The 15,048-nt window shown below is 36.3% G+C and overlaps 1 non-coding gene across 1 annotated transcript; it reads left to right on the top strand.

Moving 5' to 3' along the window:
• The first annotated feature begins 14,574 nt into the window (after nt 1-14,574).
• Nucleotides 14,575-14,680, top strand: LOC128292217 (small nucleolar RNA R71). The gene has a single exon (XR_008282202.1). It is a non-coding gene; the product is annotated as a small nucleolar RNA R71 (small nucleolar RNA).
• Nucleotides 14,681-15,048: the final 368 nt, after the last annotated feature.

A 15,048-nucleotide genomic window follows, 5' to 3' on the forward strand; every position in this document is an offset into this window, starting at 1 on the left:
ATATGAATCAATTTGGAAACTGTTTATAAAGTGTTGTGTATTCGGTTATGTGATGAAATTATATATGATGATTATAATCAACTTTGTGATTTGGCAATGATAGTTTAAATCATTTAGTCAAGTGTTTAGTAAAATGTTAATGTTAAATTTGTTGTATTGGTCTTATTATAAAGATTATTTATGTGTAAAATATATGTGTTACTATGCCGTGGAAATAGTTTAATTTAGATTATTGTGTTAACCTAATAATTCATGAGATGAATAAATATATATATATGAATTGGCTTGATTATTAAATTTGTAAATTGATTATACTTTGATTAGTAGTATGTGTTTTAAAATGGTTTATATTAATTAGGTAAAATGAGTACATGACATTGATGTTTAAAAATTTTATACTTGATCATTTGGTGAGGTTGATTATACCAAATGTGTTTTGGTTTATTTGCCATGTGATATTGCATATTAAGTATAATATGCGCATGTATTGGAATAAAATAAAATGCATGATTATATTTGGTTAAACTTAGTTAAAAAAAATTGTTGTAAAGGAGTTAATATTACTATGTGCATGATTGAATTGTATGACTGTATTGAGTGGTAATTTGATCGGTAATGCCTCGCAACCCTAATCTGGAGAAGGATACGGGTTAAGAGTGTTACAGTATACAAGTATTAAAGGTCTCACCTGTAGGAATCCATCAATAGATCATACAAGTAATTTTATTATCTGAGCAGAATACAAAGTCATTTATGCATATGTTCAGTGTAATGTCCATTCATGTATAAGGATATTTTAGGTCACAAATGACTTTTCAGCTTGTAACGTTCTGAACCTTAGGACAAGTATGAAATTCAAAAATAGTAAGCATAAAAAATGGTTACAAACACAAAAATAGTTTGACACATCGTATTGGTTTATACGCTTCCCCCTTAGTGACCTTTACCCACTCATCGCATAATTTCTCCTTCTCTCACCTTCATTGTCTCTCTATAGGAAATCATAGCATGACATAGTAACTATGGCTAGCCTTACAAGTTTTTATGCACTAACGAATGAGTTTTTCTTTCTTTTGTGACTTTTTTACTTTTCCCTTTTTCAATACATCTCACTCATGAATGTCTTTTTGCTAATTTAAGACTTTTTATAATCTTGCTAATTCCCTTTTTGGATATTTTTTTTTTGCACATTAGACTAACTTATAGTTCCTATATCATGCCAATATTTCCTATTTCACTCTATTTTTACGAACTCCACCATGATGTATTTACTTAACCCTCAATACGTATGGCCAAATTCTATAATCGTACAGTGCAGGACCAAAGGAAAAAGGCAAATACACATTAACATTTTCAGGTTTGGGGCTTGTAATGAGGTTCATCAAGAAGTTTCAAGAAGCTCAAAACTTGGTATTAAAGGTGAAATATAAATAGGACAACTTTTTGGCTCTTAATGGAGTTCCTCTTGTGATTGTGTTCGCTCGAACTATTTATGTCTCCTTCATGTTGGGTTCCTACATAGAAAATTTAGCAAAGGGAAACAAAATGAAAAATCTATTTATTATTCCTACTTCTACAAATTCTAAATTAAAATCATCCAAAAATTAATACAAGTCTTTATAAAATTAAAATAGTTCAATTGTCATCCTCATCCATCTCTTCAGTCCCATCATTCTCCTCATCGTCTCCTTCCTTCTTACTTTCATACACTTCTTCTTCTTGTCCTATATACATTGTAACACCCCGAATTTGGGCCTAGAAGTATTGGGCCTTGAGTGGGGGTCCGTAAGGAGGTTGTATATAGGTATTTAATTGTGCAATGAAATGAAACAATTAAATGTTTGCTATTAGTGGTTAATGGCTTTGAGAAGTGTTGGAGAAATCTTGGGTTCAAACTTGGGCTTTAGCAAAATTTTGGTATTAAGTGAAAAAAACCGGATGCTTGGATGAGGGTTTTTAAATTATTGTGTTAAATAAATGACACAAGGAAGCTTGTAGTCTAGTGGTTGTGGTGTCATTAAGGTTGTATGGGAGCCTGGGTTCAAGCCTTGGCTCTTGCAATTTATTTTGTTTTTTTTTTAAAGGAACCTGGACTTTGGCCTTTAGACCTTATAATTAATTGGGGATAAAATATGACACAAAAAGCCTTGTGGCTTAGTGGCAAGTAGCGTGTGGAGCATTTAAGGGAGGCATAGGTTCGAATCCCATGGCAAGCAAGGAGCATTTATTTTGCTAACAGGGGGCGGCAAGAGTTGGTGTTGAATTTAAACTCTAATGTTGGAGGATCCCACATCGGAAGCTAACATAAGAGTGGTTGTGAAGTCGGCTTTAAATAGAGGAACCATGAAGAGAGTAAATGTACCTTTCTTGGTCGATCCCTTTCATTGTATGGCGTGCTCGTTTGGGTTGGGCGTCGGCTAAGAGTGCTCGAGTGTGGATTAACTCAGGCCTCCTATCGTGTGTATTTCTTACTACTCTAGTCAGTAGGATGGCTACTTGGCCGCGATGGGTCGAAAGGGGTCATATGGGCCTAATGGGCCTACAAGCCCAATTGGATAAGTTGTTTGATTGTGTAGTAAATTTGGGCTAGGCTAGGTGAATCTAATATTTGTGGCTAGATTTGGGCTAAACGGCCACACGAGCGCAGGGCCCATTTGGTGAGAATGGGCTTTAGAGCCATTAGTATTGTTATCCATGTTTAAAATACTTTGGTTTACAAAATTACCAAAATACCTCGCTTTGTAAAATTACTAAAATACCATTAGTTTATAAAATTACCAAAATACCCCTAGTTTGTAAAACCAAAATACCCCTAGTTTGTAAAATTATCAAAATACCCTAGTTTGTAAAATTACCAAAATACCCTAATTTGTGAAATTACTTGAAATACCTCGACTGTAAAATTATTGAAATACCTCGACTTGTAAAATTACCAAAGTACCTCGATTTATAGAATTACTGCTTTTACCTCGATTTGTAAAATTACCGTTTTACCCTCGATTTATAGAATTACCGCTTTTACCCTCGCCATGTAATTACTATTTTACCTCGATTTATAGAATTACCGTTTTACCCCTAATTTACATAATTACCATTTTACCCCTGATTTACATAATTATCGTTTTACCCTCGATTTACAGAATTACTGTTTTACCCTCGATTTACAGAATTACCATTTTACCCTCGATTTATAGAATTACTATTTTACCCTTGATTTACAAAATTACTGTTTTACCCTTAATTTACAAAATTACTGTTTTACCCTCGATTTACAAAATTACTAAAATACCCTTGGTTTGTGAAATTACCGCAATACCCTCAATTTGTAAAACTACCAAAATACCCCTGTATGGTAAAATGACGAATATGCCCTTATGTTCCGTATGGTGATGTGCTTAGGATTTACATATATTGATATTGGAATAGTTAAGTTTGAGTGATGTGGTGGTTATCGAGGTGATTGATTATGGAAACGTTTCAACTTCAACCCGTAATGTGTGTACTAACCTCGTAATAGCTTAGATTAATATTTTTGAAAAGTCGAAAGCTTCATATTTTAGTGATTTGGGAATTAATATTTAGATCTATTTTCTCACGCATGTTTAAGTTGGATTCACAACGGATATGGGGTAGGAAGGTATTTGGAACGTTCTTCAACGAGTAGATCTCTTGGTAAGTATTCAACCTTCTTTCCATTTGTATCTTGTGGTTTAAGAAAAGTGAAAACCCTCCGTCGACTAAGGCTAAAAGGGTTTTTGGTGTTATTTGGTTTGTTGGTGCTAGTGAGGATTAAAGGCTACCGATCGAGGAGTGTGTGAAAAGCTTGGATCATCTGAGTGACTAAATCTAGTCATCAACTTGCAAAGGTATGAACCTAAGGGCCATTGTGGATGGTGGCGAATGTGTAAGTGATGATAATAGGTAGTTTTCGATTTGGTTTAATATTAACATGGTCTAATCTATAAGTGGTTGATTATAGGAGAAATCGCATAGGAGATCTCGTCAAGGAATATCGCAAATCGTGTGTAATGAACCCTTTTCATAGTTTAAAGCGATGAATGCGAAAGTCGAAATGCCAAAATTCGGCATTTCGAGGACTTGTGAGCAAGCTTAACGCTCACTAGTTAGTTAGAATCGATGAGATTATGATCGAAACATTGGAAACGGTAAGAACGTGATTTTTGGCATTCACGGTAAGTTGGGCCTCGAGGGTCGCAATAGGGCCCAATAGGCTTTCGGGCCCATTTGGGTAAAATTGGTAGAAAACGAAATCGTTAAATTGCATGATAAGACTATTAAAACCGTTATGGAATATAGGCTAAGTGGGCCTAGACGACGTAATTGGCTAAGTAGGGCCCATTAGGGTTTTAGGCCCAATAACCGGATTTCGCTAAAATGGGCCGTAATCACTGTTTGCACCCATGGATTGTTAGTAATCGTTAATGAACATGGAAACCCTAATTTTGGTAAAATTACGAGATTACCCTTATAATATGAAAATGACCGCTTTGCCCCTAGGTAAAATGACCATTATACCCCTAGGGTTTATGTATGATTTTAATACATGGGATTTTGATAAATATGGTATGTATGATATGCACATGAAATGTATGCTATGCACATGATATGTATGATATGCACATGAGGTAATCATAAATGCATTGGGTTGGGTTTTATATGGATGGAGGAAGTGAAAAGGGCTTATGCCCCGCTTATCAAAAGGGCTTATGCCTCGCTTATCAAAAGGGCTTATGCCACAGTTATCAAAAGGGCTTATGCCCCGCTTATAAAAGGGCTTATGCCCTGATTATTGAAAGGGCTTTTGCCCGCTTATTAAAAAGAGGCTAGGCCTCCGGTTATATGATAAAGCAACTATGCCGCCAAAGGAGAGTTTGGCGGGGTGGGTCGAGTTAATCCCCACATGGTGTGTTGGTTGGTACGGTGGAGAGTAGCGGATGGTGGGTTGAGTAGTCTCCCAAATGGGTTGCATTCGTCATTGAAATTATATGTGACATTGAAATGGGCCTAAGGGCCATACTGCTTATAGTAAAGGCTTGCCCAAGAATATGAAATATGAAAAGGCTTCGCCCAAGAATATGAAATATGAAAAGGCTTCGCCCAAGATATGAAATATGAAATATGAAAAGGGCTACTGCCCAGTGCATGATTGAGATTGGATTTGGGCTTAGACCCAACAGTCGTTATTGTTTTGGGCTCGAAAGGGGCTTGTTGCACATCGAAGTTTCCAAACTCACCCCTTTCCTTAACCTTGCAGGTGAGCCTTGATGTGGGGACTTGGGATTGTCTTTGGACTTTTAAATAAGTGTTGGTTTTCATTTAATTTCCTTTAATTATTATTTATTTTGGGTTGTAATAAGGCCAATTTTAACTTTCCTTTTATTTCTTTTCTAATTATTTTAATTTTAATAACTTTAAAATTGGTTAATAATTATTCAAATGGGCTAAACTTAGGACGTGTTTTCAAAATGATACTTGTTTTCAAAATATCTCAACACCACGATTAATCGATTTATCAAAGACGCCCACTTAAACAAATTTAAACTCGATATAACAAAGTGTGGCTATGGTTGTAGGCATGTCTAGGATTGGATCCAATTAAAGAGCTTGGTACTTAAGCGCCTTCATGGCTCACCTCCTCTGTCTCGGATACCTACACGGTGCCCGGCTTCCATACACTTTGTTAACTCAATAAAATGTATGGTTTTAAAACACTAAAACGGAACATGGGTTTTCAACTCCAATGTGGCACGCCGATTCGGCCACAACGTCTGGGCCGAGTTTGGGGTGTTACATTTAGTGGTATCGAGCTAAGTTGCAACAACTCTACTGTGGATCGGTCCGAAAATTTTTCAAAATTTAGGCCTAAGAAGGGTATTTTTGGAAATGGTTTTTGAAAAGTTCATTTTAAAGATGTTTTGCAGAGTATATATGTTAAAATGGTCCAAGTTTTTTTGTTTTAAATCAAGAGTTTTAAAATAAAGGGTGTTTTCAAATCAAAGTATTTAAATTTCTATTTTCGGTGATCAAAAATATGGTTTTCGAGTTTTAAATGGATTGAGAAAGAAGTGGCATGAATCCCGGCACCAAGTCTGTAAGTATTTCTATTCCTCATATTACACTGTATTAAGATATTACTGTAGATAGAACTGAGACCATATCATGACATTATGACTAGGGCAACCCTAAAAACTCTAGAATACCGAGACTGTAGCTAGGCTATGATTCTGTGAAAATAGAAACTTTAAAATACTATCTCTACATAAGACATATGAATAAATAGTAAAATTTTTGAGATCTTTGTAGTTAATTGATATGTGTACTTGGTAATGTAGAGTATTGATATGGATTCGAGGGTAAGCAAAGTCTACCAACTTGGGTTCTTGTAACTTCTGAGCTTGGTACTGAGGCACTGGCCGAGTTAGTAAGGCAAGTGGTAGAGGAAGTATTGGATACCAAACTTAAGGAAATTAGGGAAACGCTTCAAGCAAGGTGCATGGAGTGTAAGAAAAAGGAAGGATTCTAGTTCTTAGAAAACCAAGCCTCGTTCTGTGAAACATGTTAAGGCACGACCAAACTATCCAATCTACAAAGACTGCAACGGACGTCATCCGGGTGAATGCCATAGGAAGACAGGAGCATGTCTTAGATGTGGGTCCAAGGAGCATCGAGCTCGGGATCGCCAAGTTTATTTTATTTAAATATGTGTTACGAATTGTATGCGTGCTTGATAAATGTTTCTTTACTTTGGTAATTAGATGTTCTGGGTCGTACTAAGAATTATTTTTAATTAGAGTGCGTAGCGGAAGCATAGAGGTTTGACTTGAGTAATACGGTTAGTTGATAGTTGGAAATTTCGAGGACGAAATTTCTTTAAGGGGAGTATAATTGTAACACCCCGAATTTGGGCCTAGAAGTATTGGGCCTTGAGTGGGGGTCCATAAGGAGGTTGTATATAGGTATTTAATTGTGCAATGAAATGAAACAATTAAATGTTGCTATTAGTGGCTAATGGCTTTGAGAAGTGTTGGAGAAATCTTGGGTTCAAACTTGGGCTTTAGCAAAAATTTTGGTATTAAGTGAAAAAAAAACCTGGATGCTTGGATGAGGGTTTTTAAATTATTGTGTTAAATAAATGACACAAGGAAGCTTGTAGTCTAGTGGTTGTGGTGTCATTAAGGTTGTATGGGAGCCTGGGTTCAAGCCTTGGCTCTTGTAATTTATTTATTTTTTTTTAAAGGGAACCGGACTTTGGCCTTTAGACCTTATAATTAATTGGGGATAAAATATGACACAAAAAGCCTTGTGGCTTAGTGGCAAGTAGCGTGTGGAGCATTTAAGGAGGCATAGGTTGAATCCCATGGCAAGCAAGGAGCATTTATTTTGCTAACAGGCGGCAAGAGTTGGTGTTGAATTTAAACTCTAATGTTGGAGGATCCCACATCGAAGCTAACATAAGAGTGGTTGTGAAGTGGCTTTAAATAGAGGAACCATGAAGAGAGTAAATGTACCTTTCTTGGTCGATCCCTTTTGTTGTATGGCGTGCTTTCGTTTGGGTTGGGCGTCGGCTAAGAGTTCTCGAGTGTGGATTAACTCAGCCTCCTATCGTGTGTATTTCTTACTACTCTAGTCTGTAGGATGGCTACTTGGTCATGATGGGTCGAAAGGGGTCATGTGGGCCTAATGGGCCTACAAGCCCAATTGGATAAGTTGTTTGATTGTGTAGTAAATTTGGGCTAGGCTAGGTGAATCTAATATTTGTGGCTAGATTTGGGCTAAAAGGGCCACACGAGCGTGTGGGCCCATTTAATGAGAATGGGCTTTAGAGCCATTAGTATTGTTATCCATGTTTAAAATACTTTGGTTTACAAAATTACCAAAATACCTCGCTTTGTAAAATTACTAAAATACCATTGGTTTATAAAATTACCAAAATACCCCTAGTTTGTAAAATTACCAAAATACCCCTAGTTTGTAAAATTATCAAAATACCCTAGTTTGTAAAATTACCAAAATACCCCTAATTTGTGAAATTCTTGAAATACCTCGACTTGTAAAATTATTGAAATACCCTCGACTTGTAAAATTACCAAAGTACCCTCGATTTATAGAATTACTGCTTTTACCTCGATTTGTAAAATTACCGCTTTACCCTCGATTTATAGAATTACCGTTTTACCCTCGGTTTGTAATTACTATTTTACCCTCGATTTATAGAATTACCGTTTTACCCTAATTTACATAATTACCATTTTACCCAGATTTACATAATTATCGTTTTACCCTCGATTTACGTAATTACTGCTTTTACCCTCGATTTACGTAATTACCATTTTACCTCGATTTATAGAATTACTATTTTACCCTTGATTTACAAAATTACTGTTTTACCCTTGATTTACAAAATTACTGTTTTACCTCGATTTACAAAATTACTAAAATACCCTTGGTTTGTGAAATTACCGCAATACCTCAATTTGTAAAACTACCAAAATACCCTCGTATGGTAAAATGACGAATATGCCCTTATGTTCCGTATGGTGATGTGCTTAGGATTTACATATATTGATATTGGAATAGTTAAGTTTGAGTGACGGTGGTGGTTATCGAGGTGATTGATTATGGAAACGTTTCAACTTCAACCCGTAATGTGTGTACTAACCCTCGTAATAGCTTAGATTAATATTTCTTTGAAAAGTCAAAGCTTCATATTTTAGTGATTTGGGAATTAATATTTAGATCTATTTTCTACGCATGTTTAAGTTGGATTCACAACGGATATGGGGTAGGAAGGTATTTGGAACGTTCTTCAACGAGTAGATCTCTTGGTAAGTATTCGAACCTTCTTTCCATTTGTATCTTGTGGTTTAAGAAAAGCTGAAAACCCCTCTGTCGACTAAGGCTAAAAGGGTTTTGGTGTTATTTGGTTTGTTGGTGCTAGTGAGGATTAAAGGCTACCGATCGAGGAGTGTGTGAAAAGCTTGGATCATCGAGTGACTAAATCTAGTCATCAACTCGGCAAAGGTATGAACCCAAGGGCCATTGTGGATGGTGGCCGAATGTGTAAGTGATGATAATAGGTAGTTTTCGATTTGGTTTAATATTAACATGGTCTAATCTATAAGTGGTTGATTATAGGAGAAATCGCATAGGAGATCTCGTCAAGGAATATCGCAAATCAGGTGTGTAAGGAACCCTTTTCATAGTTTAAAGCGATGAATGCCGAAAGCGAAATGCCAAAATTCGGCATTTCGAGGACTTGTGAGCAAGTTTAACGCTCACTAGTTAGTTAGAATCGATGAGATTATGATCGAAACATTGGAAGCAGTAAGAACGTGATTTTTGGCATTCACGGTAAGTTGGGCCTCGAGGGGCTGCAATAGGGCCCAATAGGCTTTCGGGCCCATTTGGGTAAAATTGGTAGAAAATGGAAATCTGTTGAATTGCATGATAAGACTGTTAAAACCGTTATGGAATATAGGCTAAGTGGGCCTAGACTACGAATTGGCTAAGTAGGGCCCATTAGGGTTTTAGGCCCAATAACCGGATTTCGCTAAAAATGGGCCGTAATCACTTGTTTGCACCCATGGATTGTTAGTAATCGTTAATGAACATGGAAACCCTAATTTTGGTAAAATTACGAGATTACCCTTATAATATGAAAATGACCGTTTGCCCCTAGGTAAAATGACCATTATACCCCTAGGGTTTATGTATGATTTTAATACATGGGATTTTGATAAATATGGTATGTATGATATGCACATGAAATGTATGCTATGCACATGATATGTATGATATGCACATGAGGTAATCATAAATGCATTGGGTTGGGTTTTTATATGGATGGAGGAAGTGAAAAAGGGCTTATGCCCCAGTTATCAAAAGGGCTTATGCCTCAGTTATCAAAAGGGCTTATGCCACAGTTATCAAAAGGGCTTATGCCCCAGTTATAAAAGGGCTTATGCCCCAGTTATTGAAAGGGCTTTTGCCCCAGTTATTAAAAGAGGCTAGGCCTCCAGTTATATGATAAAGCAACTATGCTGCCAGTGGAGAGTTTGGCGGGGTGGGTCGAGTTAATCCCCACATGGTGTGTTGGTTGGTACGGGTGGAGAGTAGCGGATGGTGGGTTGAGTAGTCTCCCCAAATGGGTTGCATTCGTCATTGAAATTATATGTGACATTGAAATGGGCCTAAGGGCCATACTGATTTCTGATAAAGGCTTCGCCCAAGAATATGAAATATGAAAAGGCTTGCCCAAGAATATGAAATATGAAAAGGCTTCGCCCAATATTATGAAATATGAAATATGAAAAGGGTCATGCCCGATTGCATGATTGAGATTGGATTTGGGCTTAGACCCAACAGCCGTTATTGTTTTGGGCTCGAAAGGGCTTGTTGCACATGAGTTTCCAAACTCACCCCCTTTCCTTAACCTTGCGGTGAGCCTTGATGTGGGGACTTTGGTAGGAGGGATTCAGAGTGGCCACGGTGATTGTCTTTGGACTTTTAAATAAGTGTTGGTTTTCATTTAATTTCCTTTAATTATTATTTATTTTGGGTTGTAATAAGGCCAATTTTAACTTTCCTTTTATTTCTTTTGAATTATTTTAATTTTAATAACTTTAAAAATTGGTTAATAATTATTCAAATGGGCTAGACTTAGGACGTGTTTTCAAAATGATACTTGTTTTCAAAATATCTCAACACCATGATTAATCGATTTATCAAAGACGTCCACTTAAATAAATTTAAACTCGATATAACAAAGTGTGGCTATGGTTGTAGGCATGTCTAGGATTGGATCCAATTAAAGAGCTTGGTACTTAGCGACCTTCATGGCTCACCTCCTCTGTCTCGGATACCTACGGTGCCCACTTCCATACACTTTGTTAACTCAATAAAATGTATGGTTTTAAAACACTAAAACGGAACATGGGTTTTCAACTCCAATGTGGCACGTCAGATTCGGCCACAACGTCTGGGCCGGGTTTGGGGTGTTACATACATTGACTCAAACATTTTAGATTTATAAATTGGGATTCAGATGTTATTTTTCCATGAAAATTCTTGGAATCTTGGTCCCGACTCTTACATCCACTGTATCATCCAATCAAGCTTTGGATGGTTGCTTTCACCGACGTCTTGTTAAGCTCATGTCAACCTCTATGATAAGGCTGGTGTAGCGGCCACTTCTTTTGGTTGCTTGTTCCAATTCTTTATTTGTTTGGCTTACAATTCTATGTACTGTTGGAACAAGGTATTGCCAATAACAATTTTGGAAGGATTCAGCGACTTCTCAGAGGATTTCATAGGTATACTCGCCTTTTTGCATAATGTAGTCACTAGGTGGGGAAAAAAGATTTCCACCTTCCGGCTACCAATGCATCTTCTCATGTTCTGATGAATCCATTTACCTATATATACTTGTTTTTTTTACAAAATAGCATAGAGTAACACTGAAGTAAAAGTATTAATGTCAAAAACATTTAAAGCAGATACAATTCTTATGCATACAATTCAGATCTACATTTTGGCCTTAGGAAACATGATTGCTTGATCAAAGGATACTGGATATTGGTAACTGCGCGATATTTCCATTCACCCCTACCTTCAGTCAAGAATTTTATAATGTTATCCATATCTATGTCTCGAAAATATTTCAGATCAGCTTCATCAATAATTTTTTTCATAGTATGGAGCATTATGAAAGTCGCAAATAATACACAAGGTTACTCTAACCCCTTTCCCTCACACAAGGACCATATCCCAAATATAACCTTCAGTGTTTCTAGACTCTTGGTACCATAATGATGCATAAAATTTTTGAGCAACGGAGACCAAAGCACTCTCTTTAGGGATCGTCTAAAAATGTTCCTACCTATGATATCACATTAAAGGCCATATTTCCTTACACAAAATCATGGATGGATCAAATCACATCTCTTGGATGAATGTTTTCCTTGAAGTTCATTAAAATATTTTTTAACATTTTTATTTGGGAAAATAAAGGGATTTTGAACCATCGATGGCTCCGTTTCCATGGTTCGCCTAGCTTTCCTAAGAGGCATGATATTTCAATCCAAAGCAAACAATTCAATCGAACAGTAAAAATTTTGAGTTTAGAAACCCTTAACCTTTAATATATGGTCAAATTTTGTTTGAATTCATTACTTTTCGCTGATGTTCCCATTCCTTGTTGCCCCAAATATGGTTGAAGGGTTTGCGAAGAATAAATAGAATTTTTAAGAAATTGGCTTTTAGGGTTTAAGATATTTTGATAGATTTGAGAGAATTTAAAGGATTAGGGGTTAAGAGGTGTTTAATTAGAAGTATATATGGTTTTATGTTATAAAATAGGGTTTTAAAGTGTTAAAAATCAGGTTAAATGAAGAATAAGCTACTGGGTTTCGTAAATGGGTTGGGTTAACCCTTTAGAAAATTGTAGCGATGCCGCGACACAAGGGTTCCGTGTCGCAACATCCCTGGCAGTCACCGATGTCACGACACAAGGGTTCCATGTCACGACATGTTTGTCAGTTTGGAAGTATGAAGGAAATTGTCTGCTATGTCGCAACTTACTAGGGAATTTTCGCGACACCGACTCTGTTTTTACTAAAAAAATTCTAACTTTAAGGATGTTTCAGCTTAGAGATAAACCTACATCAAATAAAAGTCAAAATCTAAACTGGTGATTAGTTACATATACAATAATTTACAAAAGTTAAGCAGTTCAACTAATTTTTAAGTTTTACTATTGATTCATCCGACGGTGTCATCAGTTTATCGATGGAGGATTTTCCCATTCTGTCAGTATTGGTCGATCTTCCATCTTGCCATTCCGCCTGTACCCATTTGTCCCTTTCCTTAAACCTATTAATTTTTTCTACATGGATAAAAGGAAGCGCGTCCCTTGACTTGGGGACTTTCGAAATAAATAAATTTTTACATTGCTCCCCTAACTTCCTTCTATCGTCTGCGCTTGATTGATGACCACATTTAAACATTTCTGTCTCACTATTGATTTTTATAGTTAATTCATTTTTCTCTAAATCAATGGCGGACCTAGAAGTAGCTAAAAAGGGTCTTCCTAATAATATTAGTATCTCACGACCTTCAAAATCAAGTACCATAAAATCTATAAGGATAATAAAACTTCAAACTGTGACTAACAAGTCTTCCAACACCCCTTTTGGATGTGTCCAAGACTTGTTAGCCAACTATAATGTTATTTGAGTAGTTTTCAAATCCCCTGACTCGATTTTTTTAGAAATCGAGAGAGGCATTAAATTAATACTAGCTTCTAGATTGCATAAAGATCTATTAAAATGAATACTCCCTATCTCTATGGGAATAGTAAAACTTCCTGGGTCTTCTGATTTTTGAGGTACATGTCTTGAAATAATCACGCTACAGGATGCATTTAAAGTAACTTGTTCTCCTACCTTAATTTTCTTACCCTTGGCCATCATTTCTTTTAAAAACTTAGCGTATTTGGGAACCTTTTCAATTTACTCAATCAAAGGTAGATTAAACATTTAATGTTTTAAACAGGTTTAGAAAACTTAAAAATTCATCCTCATCCTACTTTTATTTTTCTTCCAATCTTGAAAGGAATGGGATTTTTGTACTGTTAGAATCTTTAGTTATTTCCTTCTCTGTTTCTATTGACGGTGTGATTACCTCCTATAATTCTGGATCATCTTCTGCTTCTAGGGGCATTTCTTGAGGTTCGTCATTCTTCTCCGCAATTGCCTCCGAAGTGGTGGTTTGTAGGCTACTCAATACTTTGCCCGATCAGAATGCAATTGCTTTCATATGCTCCTTACCTTCTCTCCATAGATTATCTTGCGTGTTGTTGGGAACACTTGTGCCTATTTGTCTTTTGATGTCACCCATTATGCTCATCAATTGGCTCATTTGAACCTCGAGTTTAGTCAATGTTCTTGTTAAATTGATGCACTCAGACTGCACCTGTTTGACATCAGTTCTTATTGACTGCATTTCTCCCTCAATTCTATCCAACCGTTGACCACATGCATTAGGGTCATTTAGGTTGACCCTAGAGGTTTATTCAAATAAGGATGTTGGTAATTAGTATTTTTAACTTGATTTGAATTGTTACCTCCTCATTGGCTTCCTATCCATCTTAAATTTGGGTGACCCCTCTAGCCAGGATTGTATGAGTTCGAATAAAGGTTTCCACCCATATTCCCAATGTAGTTTATATCCTAGGTAGGATTATTGATATAATGGAAGAGTGGCTTAACTCCTCCATGTATAGACGGCGTAGAAGTAGATTCAATATGGTTAAATCTATCCACTATTTTTTGGTATTTATCATCCTCCTGGATAGCTTTGACCATAGCTAGTTTCTAGCCATATTTAAAGCATTCAATTGGCCACTGATAAGAGTTTAGTCCAATGTTCTCAATGATTTCATACACATCCTCATATATTTTATTCATAAGGGCTCCTACTGCTGCTCCGTCTAATCCAGATCGTGCATTTGCATCCAACCCATTATAAAATACTTTTAGTCGTATCCATTCAAGAAATTCGTGGTGCAAGCATTTTTTAATCAACATTTTGAATCGTTCCCATGCCTCACAGAAACTTTCTCTCTCCATCTGCCTAAAAACAATAATCTCTCTTCTTAGTTGCACTGCTTTGCTGATTGGGAAAACTTTTGTAATAACTTTCTAACTTGTTAATCCCATGTCATGATAGACCCTGATGCTTGCGAGTCTAACCAAGAAAAAGCATTATCAATAAAGGAAAATAGGAACAACCGGAGACGAATAGCATTATCAGTGACTCCATTATACTTAAAAGTATCACAAAGTTGAAGAAATCATTTTAAATGTTGGTTAGGATCCTTTTTCATAGTGCCCCTAAACTGCAGATTGTTTTAAATCATTTGAATCTTAGTCGGTTTTATCTTGAAGTTATTAGTTGTAATCATCGCCCTCGCTATACTTTCTTAAACCATATCTAGACTTGGTAAGAAGTTATTTCATTCTGAGCTAT

The sequence above is a fragment of the Gossypium arboreum genome, chromosome 4 (assembly GCF_025698485.1).
Source record: "Gossypium arboreum isolate Shixiya-1 chromosome 4, ASM2569848v2, whole genome shotgun sequence".
Taxonomy (NCBI): Eukaryota; Viridiplantae; Streptophyta; class Magnoliopsida; order Malvales; family Malvaceae; genus Gossypium; species Gossypium arboreum.